The sequence below is a fragment of the Dendrobates tinctorius genome, unplaced genomic scaffold (genome assembly GCF_039654945.1).
Source record: "Dendrobates tinctorius isolate UK_male_01 unplaced genomic scaffold, ASM3965494v1 ptg000010l, whole genome shotgun sequence".
Taxonomy (NCBI): domain Eukaryota; kingdom Metazoa; phylum Chordata; class Amphibia; order Anura; family Dendrobatidae; genus Dendrobates; species Dendrobates tinctorius.
The window spans coordinates 6,807,173-6,825,045 of NW_027361678.1; positions in this window are offsets into that span (position 1 = coordinate 6,807,173).

A 17,873-nucleotide genomic window follows, 5' to 3' on the forward strand; every position below is an offset into this window, starting at 1 on the left:
TTTTTTTCCCCACTGTCCCATGCTTTGTACTATGGGACCCTATAGGTAACTTATCCCAATGCATGCCTATAGTGTGGCTTTGCTTAATAAAAAATTTACCTTTTTTTCGTTATCCTCCAGGCATTAAGTTATGAATTTTTGTAATAGATGTCATTACCTAATTTTTGCTTCTTTCTTTCCCAAACACCATGCCTCAGTGCGGTTTCACATGGTCAGAACATTCTTCTTTAGAAGCTGCTTTTATCTGCTGCTCTGCAAAATCAACACAAACAAGGTACAGGACTTTCCCTATCTGAGCCTCTCTGCTCTGACGAAAATTCCTCTACTCTGTAAACAGCGTACAATTTTGGTCGAGCAGCAGCTAAAAGGCACTTCTAAAGAGGAATGAATGGACCATGTGAAACAACACTGTAGACTAGTGTTTGGGAGAGTTATAATTTTGCAGTGGCTGAAGGATAATTATTTAGTTTTTAAATTGTTACAATTGAAGTTTCCGTTTGGTGGTATACATAGAGAATCATATACCTCTAATAAGTGTCACGCCCTTTAGCACTTTTTGCAATAAGCCCAGAGGTAAAAGCACTGCTGTGCATATGGCAGCCAATGTAAAGGGAAAAAAAAAAGATAATGTTTTCTGCTTCAGCAGTGCCTACTATTTTACATTGCCACTAAAACCCCTCTAAGAAAACCAGTTGCATTGGGCCATTTACACTGCGGTATCTCGCCCCCTATGCCCGGTCTGGCAGCACAGTAAGGGTCCTAGCGTCCCCCCAGGGCTACATGACCGCTAACTGATCAACCCCTGCGTCAATTCTCTAATTGATGGTTCAGTGCACTTAGAACAATGGCAGCGCAGGTCCTGTTTACACAAGACTGTGTTGTTGAGAACAGTTATTTTTTATGCAAGCCAAAATATCGTTGTCCATTCCCAATAATTGTGCAGTGTACATGCACCTTTTTTTCATATTTTCTATGAAAAAAGGATGGCATGGATGGAACTGTGTGAATACAGTCCAATTGGGATTATTTGAACTCTCCATATTCTGTGTGTAACACATGGACTCCTTGTGGCTCTGCTGGACTGAACTTGCAGCACCATGGGGACCAGTAGAAATGGCTGAATTGGGGTACATTCAGACTGGCTGGGGGTCTTCCGACTCAAGCAGGACAAACTCATAGCTTCATATTTTTCTTTCACATTCAAGTCGGGAGCCCCCCCCAACCAGCACGAACATTTGTATAAATGTCGCAATGCATCTTAGAAATGGAATACGCCAGTCTGCTCCACGTCATGTTATTTACTAAGAAATCCAAGATATCATTCAGTTTCATTGTCCCAAGTGCTCAGTGGTATGACGCAAACTTTACTATTGAACTGGCTCAGAATATGGACCCTTTTATTTCACATTTTACTCCTCGCTGAATCTTCTATTCATCACAAACACTTGTGGGACATTTTTTTTTTAATCACTGTTGACTGCCCAAGGTTTTGTTGTATTATATTGATGCAGTTGGATTTTTACTTCATGTGAAGCTTACCTGGTACCACAGTATGCTCTTATGACTATATTCAAGAAAAACATTTTAGGGATTGTAATGAACAAAAAAAGTATTTAAAATAAATGTAATTACATTTTAATGAACTGTACAGTTACCCTTCCCCAATCCTGATCATTTCCCCAGGATGTCTACAATAAGAAGCCTGACATGATGCATGTTATCCCAAATTGCCACAATGAACTTAGTGTCTGCCTCTTTCCTCGTGGGCGGAGTCGTATACCACATTACTGATCACTTGTCCAGCCCATGAGGACTGGTGCCTTACACCCAGCTCAGTGATAAGAGGGGTGAAGAATGGCAAACATTCCCTCCTAGAGGAACAAAAATATATACCGTATATCTTGTCCAATCTGTAAATAATTGTAAATGATCTGATTTTTATTTTTGTAGCGGTCAGTTAACTTTTAGCAACTTGTTTCATAATGAAGGATAGATGGTTCTCTACAGTATTCTTGTAGATCCTTTCTTTGTCCTTTTGAAACTATTGCTAAATTGCAACATATGGTACATTCTTCAGCCTTTAGGTCCCGGCCCTCAGCTATAAACATCAGTCAGGCATTAGGAGTGCTCCAAACTTTCAAGCCCTTGCCTATCTGTTGCTGAACTACACTTTCCATTGTGCTTTGGCACCTCCCAACTTTAAAACTGAGTGTCTGCACTAAATGACTGTTCAAACCCAGTATAGGCGCTCTGTGCATCCTTGGCGTGGCTGAGTTGCTAAGTGAACTTTCCCACCTACTTGTTTTCCATCATCTCTCCCCTCTTCCTCCTCCTGTAAAGCCAGGGCTGTCAATCAAGGAGGAGGGTGGGGAAAACAAGTAGGTGGGATGGTGCACTGAACTGTTTGGCCACAACAAGGATGCATCGTGTGCCTGTTCTTTGTTTGAACAGTCATTTTGTGGACAATATTGCCTTTTTCAAGCATCACAGAAATGTATAGCTAAACTAGCGCTCGTTACTTTAAGAAAAAAAAGGCCAAAATGGCACATGACAGAGAAAATCTGAAAAACCAGCAGTGTATAAATTGCTCTGAGTCATGATTTAGAACAAGCAAAATCTGCAAGGACCCCTCTTTTTTTCATACAACCCAGAGAGCAGGTGGGATACCAATTCCATGGTACAGTGCTACAATTAAAACCACTAGTATCAAGGACACAATTGTATAATAATGGGTGGAACTCAGCGGAGAAATGAATATCCGGCTTGGTAGCTAAAAATGCAACAAAATCAAAGTATTGTCATACGACTGTTTTCTCTACATCTGAGAAAGTGTCAACAATTTTTCTTGAACGTACAGTGGGGTGGATCTCCATTCTGTCGGATTGGTCCATGAAAGTCGGACCACACTTGGATGTCATCAGAGTGCGAGGTTTTTTTTTTTGTTTTTTTTTACTGGGACCTATAGACTTTCAATGCCAACTTTGATGGAGCACTCTGATCAAAGTCGGACATGTCTCGATTTTTATTTTTTCTCATTGACTACTTGTTCCAAGGCAAAAAAAAAAAAAAATCAGACATGTGCATGGTCCCATAGAGTGTAGCAGGTGTGAGTGCTTCCTATGAAAACCACAGATGGCCATTGCACGAGCCCTCACCCTGATCTTCAGGCTCCGCTGTATCCAGTCCCATTATTATGCCATCATATTTTCTTGATACAAATTGCTGCACCTTGAGTTTGGTTTCCCACCCCCATACTCAGGGATGTTTGAAAAGAGGGGTCTGTGCACAAATTGCTTGTTTTATACCAAGAGTAAGAGGTTTAGCCACTTGAAACGCGTTGGATTTTCACTTTTTCTTTTCTTCGTTTAACCGAATGGAACTTGACAAATGCTTTTAATAAAAAAGAAAAAAAAAAAATCTGGAGTGCTGGATCCAAATCTACATTCACGCCATCGACTCTTTGAGTAACCGGCTCTACAGTATCTTCCGCGCACCAAGGATAATCGTTGGACGTCGTTGCCTGGGAATGGTGAGCTGATGGTTTTTCCTATTACACACGTATAGATCGACCATGGTTGGAGTGGTGCAGGATTCCAGCAGTGGACCTGTATCTCTTCAGCTTGTGGTGCTATATAAAATGCTGGTATGTCATATACTCCTATGGGCTGATGCCATGTGACATGGGCCTGTCCTTGATACCTCTGCTTGTTTAACTGGGCAATAAAGTATTTATTTCCACCTTTTGATAAGCGGCAACGTGACTAGTGTTTTATTTGTGATGTGGTTTGTTCTAGGGTGATCACATTTACATGGATTATTGGAATGTTATTATAAAGGGAGCAGTCAGCAGAAGATATACACTAGCTTAGTGACCTCACTGAGCCGGCAGGCACAGCGAGCAAGTGTCTCGTGCCCTAGCAGTGGCAAATTCCTGGGAAGCTAACTAGCAACATTCTCATTAGTTTTCATTTAGCTGCAACTCGCCGTAGCCTAACTCTCTGTCATGACTGTGGCATGTGTGTGGCGGGAAGGCTAAACTGGAGAAACATCTTAAACACCAATTTTTTGCAATACAGTTGGAAAATATGTGGGAGAGCCTTTAGGAGAAAGAAGCAATCATCCCCTCATCTATCAGTGCTTCCACAGAAAAATGGTTGGGGAAATACTTTTTCCAACCCTCCCATTTACTCACTGACTTGGTGCATAGTCCCTACAACCTCATACATGGTGCTTCATCAGGTGGACTGCATCATCTTAGATCATGGCATGCTTCAGTGTATGTAGTATTGAGTCATACGGTGGAAGGGCCAAAGCGGCCACACAATGCCATTATATTGTTGCCACATGGTTTAAAAAAAAAAAAAAAAAAAAAAAATCACTTGCTGCAGGTTATGGTTTTGCATGTGTCTGGTATGTCAGCTCATCTTAAGGCCATCCATTTTTTTTGTATAGTAAAATGGACCTTTTCCTCTCATTGAATTTTTTTTTTTTCCTTGTCCTGTTTTTCAAAACTGAATGGAAAAAAAACAAAAACATCCTTGTTATTGACTCAAATAAGAGAACCTGTCACCACAAAAATGTAGTCCAGGCTTTAGGCATCATGTTTTAGAGTAAGGGCAGCTGAGCAGGTTGCTATATAGTTTGGTGGGAAAAGATTCAGTTTAACTTGTTTTTAATCATTTAAACCTCTGCTCTTTCTGGGATTGTCAGTCCAGTGGGCGGTCCTATAAGTGGGCATGCTCAGGTAGGAACACCCACTGGACTAAAACTCCCAGAAAGAGCAGAGGTTTAAATTATAAACACTGGTTATACTGAATCTTTTCTCAAACTATATTAATCTGTTTATCTCCCTCTGTTCTATATCATGGTGCTGGCAGATTGGGCTGTATTTTCTTGGAAGCAGGTTTTTTAAAGTGAACCTGTCGACAGATTTTCTTTGCTAATTAATCTAAAAGCAGCATAATACATGGGTAGAGGTCTAGTAATGTGTCACTTGCTCAGCTGCTTTCTGTAGCTTCAATACAATTGGTGTTTAATTAGCAGGAGATTATCGCTGTCCAGCTAGTTTGTGTAATCCTGCCTCCAGCACTGATTGGCAGCTTCATTTGCTGCCAATCATGGGTGTGGGTGGGATTGGAAACCATTTCAGCACAGTTACAATCCCCACTGTGAATGTATCAAAACTGCAGCAAGCAGCCCACTAAGTGACACTGCTCTGCTGGATTTTTTTTTAGTATGATCTAGGCTTGATCATATATCACACCATGGCACGGTCTGCTTAAGCTGTTTATAGGTTTTTTTATTTTCCTATCCGAGACTCACGGGTGATCTGTACTGGGCCCTTGTTAGACTGGTTTCACGGTGCATCTATGGTAAAGGCCAATTTCCTAAAACTGTTCCAAATCCTCCCGTTAAAATGTTAGAAAGAGGGGTTAAAATCCTTCCGTAATACTACATAAGTTGTAAGTAAAGCCTAAGTAGTGGTGTCATAAACGAGTCTTCAGGCTATATGCACACGCTGCGGTTTTTGCTGCGGATCTGCAGACAGTGTACAGTAGCATGTAAGTCTGTGATTTACATTCTGCTGTGCACATGCTGCAGATTTTTAGCTGTGGAAAAGTTGCGGTTTTGAATCCGCAGAAAGAAATGACATGTTACTTCTTTCTGCCGATTATGCTGCGGTTTACCATCTCCTCCATTGTAGAGGTGATAAACCGCAGGTCATTTTACCTGCGGTTCTGCAGATACCAATCCGCATCGTGTGCACATAGCCTAAAAGGGTGTGCTGGAATAAAATTTGATAGATTCATTAAAATCCTTAGTTCCAGGTACAGTTTACAAAAAACTCACATGCTAGACTGTCTCTGGGCCAGGACTCAGTCTTTTCTGTTGCTAGCACTGCATCTAGATACAGGGAGTATCACATGAAAACTGATCATATGGTCAAGATCCATAATGCTGGAGCAGTGATAGGTACTCACCCCAGACCAGGGGACAGTGAGCAAACTTCAATAAGTTGTTTTTTTTTTGTTTTTTTTTTTTTATAACTGGGATTGTTTGAAAGGGGACAAATCCAGTGTAAAAGGTATGAGGCCATAAGATTCTTAATGACTTTAACCCATCACCTGCTGAGCCACAAATGTATCCCAGAAATTGGCATACACATCTGTGGCATAATATCTCCTACACACTCCTGTTTAACCCCTTCCTGACATCAGACGTACTATCCCGTCCATGGGACCCGGGCCCCTATGCCCATGGACGGGATAGTACGTCTAGCGCGATCAGCGGTGCCCACGTGGTGAGCGCCGCTGATCGCGGCCAGGTGTCAGCTGATTATCACAGCTGACACCCGGCACTATGTGTCAGGGGCGGTCACGGACCGCCCCCGACACGTTAACCCCTTGCACACCGCGATCAAACATGATCACGGTGTACCAGGAGTTAAAGGGAAGCATCAGCAGGGAGGGGGCTCCCTCCGTGCTTCCCTGAGCCCCCCCACGGCAGCGCAATGTGCAGCGCTGCTGCGGGGGACTCCTTTCCTCCAGGCCCCCGGATCCAAGATGGCGACGGGGGCCTGGAGGAAGCTGGCTTCCTCAGTGCCTGCAAAGCGCAGGCATGAGGAAGCCTTGTGCACTGCCTGTGACAGATTGCTGATCTGTCACAGTGATCTGTGATGTGACAGATCAGCGATCTGTCACAGGACAGTGATGTCCCACCTGGGACTATGTAATAAAGTAAAAAAAAAAATTTAAAGTGTAAATAATTTAAAAAAAATCGCCAAATAAATTAGTAAAAAAAAATAATTCCCCAATAAATTCATTTTTTGAAAATAAAAAAAACAAAATAAAAGTACACATTAGGTATCGCCGCGTCCGTAACGACCCGCCCTATAAAACTGTCCCATTAGTTAACCCCTTTAGCGAACCCCTTAAAAAATAAAAATAAAAAACTAAGCAAAAAATGATTTATCATACCGCCAAACAAAAAGTGTAATAACGCGCGATCAAAAAGACGCATATAAATATCCATGGTACCGCTGAAAACGTCATCTTGTCCCACAAAAAACGAGCCACCATACAGCATCATCAGCGAAAAAATAAAAAAGTTATAGCTCGCAGAATAAAGCGATGCAAAAATAATTGTTTTTTATATAAAAGTTTTCATTGCATAAAACCGACAAAACATAAAAAAACGACCTAAATGAGGTATCGCTGTAACCGTACTGACCCGAAGAATAAAACCGCTTTATCAATTTTACCGCACGCCGAGCGGTGTAAACGCACTCCCCGAAAAGAAATTCATGAAACTCTGGTTTTTGTTCATTCTGCGTCCCAAAAATCTGAATAAAAAGCGATCAAAAAATGTCACGTGCCCGAAAATGGTATCAATAAAAACGTCAACTCGTCCCGCAAAAAATAAGACCTCACATGACTCGGTGGGTCAAAATACGGAAAAATTATAGCTCTCAATATGTGGTGATGCAAAAACTATTTTTATAATAAAAAGCGTCTTTTAGCGTGCGACAGTCGCCAAAAATAAATACCGCCATAAATAGTAAATCAAACCCCCAGTTATCACCCCCTTAGTTAGGGAAAAATAATAAAATTAAAAAAATGTATTTATTTCCATTTGGGTTAGAATTGGGGGTTTCCACTGTTTGGGCACATCAGGGGCTCTCCAAATGCAACATTGCGTCTGATCTCAATTCCAGCCAATTCTGAGTTGAAAAAGTCATATGGTGCTCCTTCCCTTCCAAGCTCTGCCATGCGCCCAAACAGTGTTTTACCCCCACATGTAGGGCATCAGCCTACTCAGGACAAATTGCAAAACAATTTTTGGGGTCCAATTTCTCCTGTTACCCTTAGGAAAATAAAAAATTGGGGGCAAAAATATCATTTTTGTGGGAAAAAAATGTTTTATTTTCACGTCTGAGCGTTATAAACTTCTGTGAAGCCCTTGGGGGTTCAAAGTGCTCACCACACATCTAGATAAGTTCCTTAGGGGTTCTCGTTTCCAAAATGGGGTCATTTGTGGGTGTTTCCACTGTTTAGGTACATTAGGGGCTCTCCAAAGGCAACATGACACCTGCAGACCATTCCATCAAAGTCTGCATTCCAAAACGTCACTACTTCCCTTCCGATCCCCGACGTGTTCCCATACAGTAGTTTTCTCCCACATATGGGGTATCAGCATACTCAGGACAAATTGGACAAGAACTTTTGTGGTCCAATTTCTCCTGTTACCCTTGGGAAAATAAAAAAAAAAATGGTGACTAAAAGATCATGTTTGTGGTAAAAATACGAATTTTTTATTTTCACGCCCGGGCGTTATAAACTACTGTGAAGCACTGGGGGGGTTCAAAGTGCTCACCACACATCTAGATAAGTTCCTTGGGGGGGGTCTAGTTTCCAAAATGGTGTCATTTGTGGGGGGTTTCCACTGTTTTGGTACATCAGGGGTTTTCCAATCGCGACATGGTGTCCGATCTCAATTCCAGCCAAAAACGTCAAATGGCGCTGCTTCCCTTCCGAGCTCTGCCATGCGCCCAAATAGTGGTTTACCCCCACATGTGGGGTATCAGCGTACTCAGGACAAATTGCACAATAACTTTTAGGGTCCTGTTACCCTTGGAAAAAGAATTGAGGGTGAAAAGATCATTTTTGTGGAAAAAATGATTTTTTAATTGTACCGCTGTACGTTTATAAACTTCTGTAAAGCCCTTGTGGGTTCAAAGTTCTCACCACATATCTAGACAAGTTCCTTGGGGGGTCTAGTTTCCAAAATGGGGTCACTTGTAGGGGGTTTCCACTGTTTAGGTACATCAGGGACTCTCCAAACGTGACATGGCGTCCGATCTGAATTCCAGCCAATTTTGCATTGAAAAAGTCAAACGGCGCTCCTTCCATTCTGAGCTCTGCCATGCGCCGAAAGTATTAAGTTACGTACCGGTAACGGTATTTTTCGGAAGCCCATGACAGCACCACGAGAGAGGGGATCCGCCCTTTAGGAACAGGAAACCTACAGATACAAAAGGGCGGCACCTCTCCCACGCATCAGTTGGTTTACAGAGCTTGAGAGGCTACCATGGTTAGTACACAACATATAATATATACAACCTATCTACCCTATATAGCAGAAATATTTTTTTTTTTTTTTTTACACCATCTCCCACATACCGTAAATTGTGGACAATCTTCTAAAGGAGTGCACCCCTATATGTTAACAAGGGAGGGAACTAAGGGTGCTGTCATGGCTTCCGAAAAATACCGTTACCGGTACGTAACTTAATACTTTATTCGGACTCCCATGACAGCACCACGAGAGAATTACAGAGATGTAAACTAATTTAGGGCGGGACTACAGCCTGCAGCACCCTTAGCCCGAAGGTGAGATCTGAAGAGGCACCCATATCTAATCGATAGTGGCTAAAAAAGGTGGAAGGAGATGACCAGGTGGCCACCTTTCATATCTGATCAATTGACACTCCAGATCTTTCTGCCCAAGATGATGCCATGGCACGAGTGGAATGCGCCCTCAGGTTCTGCGGAGCCGGACCTCCACCTGCTGTGTAGGCAAGAGAGAGAGCCTCCCTAATCCACCTCGCTAATGTGCGTTTTGATACCCTACAACCTTTCCTGGGACCTTGGAAGGACAGGAATAATGCATTCTCCTTCTTCCAAGGATCCGTGGCTGCTAAATATTTAAGTAAGCATCTCCTAATATCTAATGCCTGAAGTTTTTGCTCCTTAGGGTTGGTCGGATTAGGGAGGAAGGAAGGCAGAACTATCTCTTGTGTCCTGTGAAATTGTGATGCTACCTTGGGAAGGTATGCTGGATCTGGCCTTAGGATTACTCTAGCCTGTAAGAACTCTGTGTAAGGGGGCAATCTGGAAAGTGCCTGTATGTCGCTCACTCTACGTGCGGATGTTATCGCCACCAGAAAAGCTGCCTCAAGAGATATAATCTTTAATGAGGCTGAATCCAGAGGTTCAAATGGTCTGTCAAGGCCGTAAGGACTAAATTTAAGTCCCAAGGTACACATCTGTCTTTGTGTATGGGTCTCGATCTAGCCGCTGCTTTGATGAACCTTGCTACCCAATAGTTATTGGCAATATCACATGCAAACAAGGCCCCTAAGGCTGAAACTTGTACTTTTAATGTACTTGTGGAGAGACCCAATTCGAGACCCTTCTGGAGAAATTCCAGAATATGTTTCGTGGGAATTCAGTCTCTGGCGTCAAACTGAAAGGTTGACAGGAATCGCTTCCAGGTCCTAGCATAAATGTTAGTGGTAGTCAATTTCCTGCTTTTTAGGAGGGCATCAATTAACTTCTTGGAGAACCCTCTATCCTCTAACAGTGACCTTTCAAAGACCACGCCGTCAAATGGAGTCTCGCTACTTGTGGGTGGCTGACTGGCCCCTGGTAGAGGAGATCCGGAAGGCTCGGCAGCACCCAGGGATCGCATACAGACATGGTCCTCAACCATGCAAACCAGGTCCTCCTGAGCCAAAAGGGGGCAATTAATATGACTCTTGCCCGATCTTCCCTGATCTTCTTTACTACCAGAGTTAGAAGATTTAATGGCGGGAAGGCGTATGCCAGAGAAAAGTTCCATCTTATCAGGAGGGCGTCCACTGCTAGTGGATTTTCCCTGGGATTCAGAGAGCAGAACGATTTTTCTTTTCTGTTTTCTCTGGTGGCAAAGAGGTCTACCTCTGGCTGACCCCATCTGCGGACAATCTGGTGGTAAATATCCCTGTTCAAAGCCCATTCTCCTTGCTTTAGCGCCTTGCGACTTAGAAAGTCTGCCTTTACGTTGTCCTTTCCTCTGATGTGGAGCGCCGTCAAAGATAGAAAACTTCCCTCTGCTATTTGAAGGAGACGTTCTGTTGTCCGCATCAGGGCGTCGGAGCGGGTTACACCTTGGTGGTTGATATATGCTACCGCTACCTGGTTGTCCGAGAGTATCCTCACGTGATGGCCCTGTAGGTACATAATGAGTTCTTTGACTGCCTGCTCTATCGCCAATAGCTCTCTTTGGTTGGATGAGATCTCCGAATCCCACTGTCCCTGTACCACTATGTCCCCCATATGGGCCCCCCAACCGAAGGGACTAGCGTCTGTGGTTATAACACGGGTTATCTGTGTTATGCAGGGCACCCCTGAGGCTAGGTTCTCATCATCGAGCCACCATCTAAGCGATGTGACAGTCGAGGGGCTTAGCAACAGTTGACCTTGTAAGGAGTGTCTTAAGGCCCTGCTATTAAATAGGACATCCTTCTGAAGGGCTCTAGTATGGAATTGTGCCCACCTAACTGCTGGGATGCATGAGGTTAGAGATCCCAACAGGGACATGGCCTGTCTGAGGGTCATAGAAGGATTATCAACCGCCCGAAGAACCTGCTGCTGTATCTTTTGCATTTTATCCAATGGCAACAGACACTGCTGAGTTTCTGAATTTAATAGTAAGCCTAGAAACTTTTGTATTTTTGAGGGCTGGAGTCGGGATTTCTCGTAGTTTAATATCCATCCGAGGTTTTCTAACCTGGACTTAGCTCTTTCTATCTGGGATGTACAATGGCCCACCGATTTTCCCACAATTAAAAAATCATCCAAATATGGAACAATCAGGATGTCCACTTCCCATAAATGCGCCATCACTTCGGCCACTATCTTTGTAAATACCCGGGGCGCTGCTGAGAGACCAAAGGGAAGGGCTCTATATTGATAATGACGGACTGTGCCGTCTATTGAAACCGCCACCCTCAGGAACTGCTGGAAGTCTGTATGGATAGGTACATGATAGTACGCCTCTTTCAAATCTATGACTGCCATAAAACACCCTTTAAACAATATTTTTATTGTCGTATTGATGGACTCCATCTTAAAAGTACGGTTCACCAAAAACTTATTAAGGAAACGTAAGTTAATGATCGTTCTAAATGTCTTATCAGGTTTTTGGATCAGGAATAAGGGAGAGTAGAACCCTCTTCCTCTCTCAGCTTCTGGAACCTCTATCAGGACGTTTTTCTGGCATAGGCCCAAGACCTCCGCTTCTAAAGCTGCTTGTTCGAGGGGTGAAGATCTTAAAGGAGTGGATTTAAAGGTATCCCGCGGGACCTGGGTAAACTCCAATCTAAGCCCGGTGGATATTACATTGCGCACCCAGTCACAATTTGTAATCTGTGACCATGCCGGAAGGAAGGATGATAGTCTACCTCCCACGGGAATTGCTAGTCATTGATTCTGTCTCTTTTGATCTCTAGACGAGCGTCTAAACATGTAGCCCGTACCTCTTCTCCTTCTATCTTCCCATCTGGGACGGTCTCTAGTAGGCGAAGAATTGCGCCTTCTCCCCTGACCGAATCTCCTACCAAATGGGCGTCGGTACAAAGCTTCGCCCTGGTCTGAATGTCTCCCTGCCAGCACTTTAGCCACAGGGCTCTACGAGCCGCATTAGAGAGACCTGCTGCTCTGGCTGCCATTCTTACTGCATCCGCCGAGGCATCTGCTAGGAAGGCTGCTCCCTCTTGGATTGTTGGTAGGGCCCCAAGAATTGTTTGTCTTGACGTACCCTGTTTTAATTGTGACTCCAACTGGTCCAACCAGACCATCATGGACCTGGCTGTGCATGTTGACGCCACTGCTGGTCTTAAGGAACCGGCTGCCATCTCCCAAGTATTCTTAAGGAAGGTGTCTGCCTTCCTGTCTAGGGGATCTTTAAGGGATCCCATGTCCTCAAAGGGCAGCGAGGATCTTTTCGATGCCTTTGCAATGGCCGCATCTAATTTGGGGGCCTTGTCCCAAGTATTTACTGCCGGATCGTCGAAGGGATATCTGCGTTTGAGGGCTGGTGGTAGCGACCCTCTTTTATCCGTTTTTTTCCACTCTCTGAGGATTAAATCCTGGATCTTCTGATTTAACGGGAAGACTCTACGCTTCCTCTGCTCCAGCCCCCTGAACATGACATCCTGCATGGATAATTGGGGCTTAGGCTCCTCTACTTCCATTGTCCCTCTGACTGCTTTGACCAGCTTGTCTACCCGGTCAAGAGGCAGACAAAACCGCCCAGAGTCCTCTTCTCCTGAGGAGGACGAGGGAGATGAAGCCTGGGAGTCTCTACTTCTCCATTCTGCCGAGGAATCGGACTCCACCGGGACCCCGCCCTTTATAGTTTCCGGCTGGGACAGTGACTTTAGGGTTTCCTTCATTTCTGCCCTAACAATGTCTCTTAAACTCGCTGCTACCGCGGGCGACTCTTCCGCCACTGTCTGCTGAATACGGGGGGGGGGGGGGGGGGCACAATTTTTGGGGGCATGAGTCCGGTAATGGGCATGCACAGAGTGCAAATTCCCTGTGTTTAGTTTTACTTGAAGCCTTCTTCCCCTAGAATAAAGCACAGAAGGGGGGCCCCGTCACTGAGTGAACTTTCACGAAGATCACTTACCAGTGCCACAATCAAGTACCGGAGGATGAGGGGGATTCTTCTCAGGCGATGCTCCTGTCTGCTTAGAGGAGCTTTTATGGCTGGACAGGTCACTTCGTCCCGCACGTTCGCTGTCACGTGACTCTTTTTCTGCTTGACCTGCCAAAGGTCATCCAGGGGCGGCAGAGATGTTTGTCGCTGCTGCTGCTCCTGCTCTCTCTCCATTACTGCTCGCAATAATGTGGCCAAGGCAAGGCACCCTGCCAGGGTCCTGCCTATATACCCCTCCTCCGGACAGCAGTATGCGTGCCGCGCCCCTCCCCCCCCTAATAGGGCTCCCTTCCCCAGCTGGCGCCGCACCCGGCCGGAGAGCCGACGCTCATCGGCGTTTGCGATGGGCGCCGCCATCTTGTTTCTCGCGCCTGCGCAGTGGCGCCGCTGAACCGGAAGCACCTCCTCCAGCCGCCGCGACCCCGCCTGACCGGAAGTCACGCGGGACGCCCGGGAGCTTCGGGATACCGCGCTCCCCGGTCGCAGCCCCCTCCGCAGCGCGCCGGCCACCGCACCAGCGCCGCCGGATCCAGGGGCCCCCGGGGGGAACATACTCACCGGTGGCGGCCTTTATCCTGGAGTCGGACATCCTCCGGACGCCGCTCCCTGCTGACTACGCCACCGCAGTGCCACCCATCCTGGTCCACCGTGGCGTCTTCCAGGGATCTGCACCAGGCCGAGGTAGGAGACCCCCCCCCCCGCTACCTGTATCGGCCGGCCGGCCTGGGATCCTGGTCTTCTGTAGGATCCCGTCCCTTCAGGAACAGGAAACCAACTGATGCGTGGGAGAGGTGCCGCCCTTTTGTATCTGTAGGTTTCCTGTTCCTAAAGGGCGGATCCCCTCTCTCGTGGTGCTGTCATGGGAGTCCGAATAAACAGTCGTTCCCCCCCACAAATCAGGTATCAGCGTACTCAGGAGAAATTGCACAATAACTTTTGCAGTCCAATTTCTCCTGTTACCCTTGGTAAAATAAAAACTGAACCTGAAGTATTTTTTTTGTGAAAAAAAGTTAGATGTTCATTTTTTTAAATCAAAAAAATTCCTGTGACTCACCTGAAGGGTTAATAAACTTCTTGAATGTGGTTTTGAGCACCTTAAGGGGTGCAGTTTTTAGAATGGTGTCAATTTTGGGTATTTTCTATCATATAGACCCCTCAAAGTGGCTTCAAATGTGATGTGGTCCTAAAAATAAAATGGTGTAAAAAACTTTTAACCCTTATAACTTCCTTACATCAGCACAATTTTGGAACCAAAATTTTTTTTTGTTAAGTAAACATGTGGGAAATGTTAGTTATCAAGTTTTTTGTGTGCCGTATCTGTGATTTAAGGGCATAAAAATTCAAAGTTGGAAAATTGCGAAATTTTCAAAATTTTTGCCAAATTTCCGTTTTTTTCACAAATAAACGCAAGTTATTTGAATGAAATTTTACCACTAACATGAAGTACAATATGTCACAAGAAAACAGTGTCAGAATCATCGGGATCCATAGAAGCGTTCCAGAGTTATGACCTCATAAAGGGACAGTGGTCAGAATTGTAAAAATTGGCCTAGTCATGAACGTGCAAACCACCCTTGGGGGTGAAGGGGTTAAGCTATGTCCAATTTTTCAAATAGTTGACAAAGCTGTCGTAGAAATAACATGTCTCACAATGAGCTGCGCAAAAAAATCTTACTCTGGACTTCTAGTGCAAACTGTTTGCCTGGGGTTACACTGTGGAACAATGCAGCAAAGTACAGATGGAGAATAGGACACTATTCACATCCATCATGATGGGGGGGGGGGAATGAAGACGTGACCCCTCTGGTCTGGTGTCCGTGAATGTAACTTAACCCCAGCAGAAGAGAAGAACAGATCCATGTAGCTGGAGGAGTAGCATTTCCATAAATAATTCAATGTCTTCTCAGTATCATTTAATAAATAATTAACCCCCCCCAAAAAGAAAAAAAAAAGTCCTTAAAGTGACCACTTGTGTAGCAGCCAGGCATTGTGGCTTCTATTACTTGTCTGCCCCCTGGTAATGCAGAGACCTGGACGTGTTCATCTCCACTCCTCATACAGTTACAGCAGAAGTGTCAAAACCTTCCACCAGTGAGAGTGGAACACGATCCAACTCAGAAGTGGCCATGGGCTTGTTCTGTGTTTTCCCACAGAGCAGCTTTCCTCTTACTGCAAGTCTTAACTGTTTGCACCATAACGGACAGTAGAGACGAGGGGGTCTATCCCTGCCCAACTACAGCACCAAGTGCTCCTAGGAAGAACTGATCATGGAAACAGATGAAACCGCAATTATGTGTTCTGGGGGACAGTCACCTTCACACTTATTCTAAGCTATGGCTAGATGTGTGTAAGGTACTTGTTATGTCCAGAACAATTTGTTAACATCAAGGTTACATCCATATGTTACAGATTGGGTCAGATTTTAAACTTTCTGCAACAAGTTTTGCACACTGCATGTTGATCTGTTGGCTAGTTTACCCCTCACCATTGTAAAGGAAGATATTGGCGCAAAAACATTCACCAAAATATATGTACTTATTAGATAGTAATTTAAAGTTATATTTTTAAATATGGAGAAAGACAATATACATGATTAAAGGGGGGGCTAATCCCTTACCCTAACACTGTCTTATCATACCTTGCTGCAGAGGTTGGCACCGTAAACCTGAGTATGTGGTGCCCCCTCACCCTAGTGTCCTATTATGTCATGAGAGTTAGCCTTACATGAATCTATCCATTTACTGAGACCTATGTGCACACGTAGATTTTTCAGCGCGGATTTGTAAAAATCCACAGGTAAAATCTCAGGTCAAAAGACCTGCGGATTAGCACCTCTACAATGGAGGTGTGAAACCGCAGCAGATTCCGCACAAAGACTTGACATGCTGCGGATTTGAACCTACAGCATGTGCACAGTGTTTTTCAAATTACCATTGAAAACAATGGTACTGTACAACGCACCTAAATCTGCTGCGGACCCGCAGAGCCTGAAACGCTGCAGTTCCGCAGCAGAATCCGCACCGTGTGCACATGGCCTAAAGCAGAAACCACAGCATTAGATAAAGGAGGGTGCCAAGGGCATATGCCCGATGAGACAAAAAAAAAAAAAAAAGCGCCATAGAAGACCGTGCCAATAGAATGTATCAGGCAGCCAGGCCTTGTCCTATTAGCAGCTATTCACCATACAAGATAATGCACAGCTAAATTCCAATAACCAGAATTATGTATCAGAATTCCACCAAACGGAGAAACGTACCTCGTGGTATCGGGTGCCTGATTGAATGCTCAAAATATGTTCCAGTCATACTGGCTACTAAAGTCAGATAAGTATATTTTTATAAAAGCGCCTGATTTAGTATTCGTGATGACGAGCAAACGTGCTCAGATAACGTGTTATGTAAGCAGGCTCAGGTGCTGAGTGTAACGTCCCCAAGGCTATTGAGGAATCCCTGCATGTGTAGTCGCTGTCGAACAGGCACGAGAACTCGAACATATCTGAGGAAGCCAAACTTGGATAACACCTTATCTGAGCACATTTACTCGTCACCATTTAGTATGCCTGATGAACCTTAACGTGAAGAGGAAATGGGTTTAGTAAATCATAAAAAAAAAAAAATCATTCAGGATACTTAAATGACGCTGACTTTATTGGAATTAAGTTGTGCATTATATTGTATGGTGAATAGTTTCTAATAGAAAAGACCATGCCAATATCGTGTAGCAGTCAGGTCCTTTTACCTCTTTTTTTTGTATCAATAACGGGCACATATGCACATGGCACTTTTCTGTATGACTTGCCAGCTCTGACTTGTGCTATTACATGAATTTTGTCTGTCTACTGAGCTGTAACTCATGACGTCACTAAAAGGTGAGGACGATGAGCGGGGGCGTCTTCTACTCAGCTTTGCAGTGCCAACTTCTGCGGCACAGTAGGCTAAGAATGTATTAAGAAAAAGTATTATCCCCTTTAACTCGTGTATTTTATTAGTCTCATTTTTAAATATTCAATCTAAAATACATACTTGAGCTATAGCCATACTACATAATCCTAGTCGTGCAACAAAAACGCAGAGAAGACTTATGCAAGTCATGGTTTCATGTGAATTTAAGCCTTTAGCAAGTGAATCTCGTGCAACTTGCAGCCAGTGACAGAATCAAACCCATTTGGAAACCTTTGCAGTTACATCTGCAGCACGAGACCACAAAGTCATTAGCTGCGATGTCACAATGCACACTGCCATTTGTGTTGCACATGTCGTTTAATTCCAGCCAAGTCAAAGCGCAGCACTTCTGGTGCCATATGCATACATGTCCCCTGTAGTGGCTGCTGTGGGCAACTCATTGTTATAGGACTTTCCCCTACAATGGTGTAGTCTTTAGCGCCATAAATG